Below are 793 nucleotides of genomic sequence, written 5' to 3' on the forward strand. Positions count from 1 at the left end.
AACCAAATGAGGTTTAGTGGGGGAAGGGGCGTTTTTGAAGCCATCCACTGAGATGCATGAGGAATCAGAGCAAAGGGAGAAGATCTCTTCCCAAGCTGCCTTCATGCTAGGCAAGCCCTGCTTCATATCCCGCTTCTCTCCCGTGTGTCACCTAAGGCCCCTCTGGCCCAGCCCCTTGGGCGTCTCCCCTTTTTCATTTCTTTGCTCTGCGTGCTACGCTGTAAGTGATGAGGCTGCTCATTCGACTATATGACATAGCAGAAACGAGGAATCGGAAATACAGCAGAGCAAACAGCAGAGGAGCTCCCGGTGGTGCCCAGCTTCAGTCCCAGCATGGAGGAGACAGGCGCAGGCAGACCTGCAAGAGTTGGAAACCTACCTGCTCTGCATAGCGAGACCCAAGTCAGCCTGGGCTACGTAGTCAGACCACGTGTTTGGGTTTTTGTTTGTTTTTTTGTTTTGTTTTAAAGCAGAAAGATGGCAGATCTGGACCGAACGGGAGAGCTGTATCTAAACTGCCTCACCAGAGTTAACTTTCATGGATCAGATGACTTCTGGATCGACAGTGAGCTGCTCCCCGCTGACTAGTAAAGTCTCCTCTGCCTGCAAGACAATCTCCCACATGGTTTAGCGGTTAGGATTCCTGGTTTTCACCCAGGCGGCCCGGGTTCGACTCCCGGTGTGGGAATGTACTTCTTTTTAATCCCAGCACTTGGGAGGCAGAGGCAGGCGGATCTCTGTGAGTTCGAGACCAGCCTGGTCTACAAGAGCTAGTTCCAGGACAGGCTCCAAA

At 52.3% G+C, this 793-nt stretch overlaps 1 non-coding gene across 1 annotated transcript; it reads left to right on the plus strand.

Annotated features, from left to right (window-relative positions):
• The first annotated feature begins 616 nt into the window (after positions 1-616).
• Positions 617-688, plus strand: Trnae-uuc. Its single transcript has one exon. It is a non-coding gene; the product is annotated as a tRNA-Glu (tRNA).
• The last annotated feature ends 105 nt before the right edge of the window (positions 689-793 follow it).

The sequence above is a fragment of the Microtus ochrogaster genome, unplaced genomic scaffold (genome assembly GCF_000317375.1).
Source record: "Microtus ochrogaster isolate Prairie Vole_2 unplaced genomic scaffold, MicOch1.0 UNK1, whole genome shotgun sequence".
Taxonomy (NCBI): Eukaryota; Metazoa; Chordata; class Mammalia; order Rodentia; family Cricetidae; genus Microtus; species Microtus ochrogaster.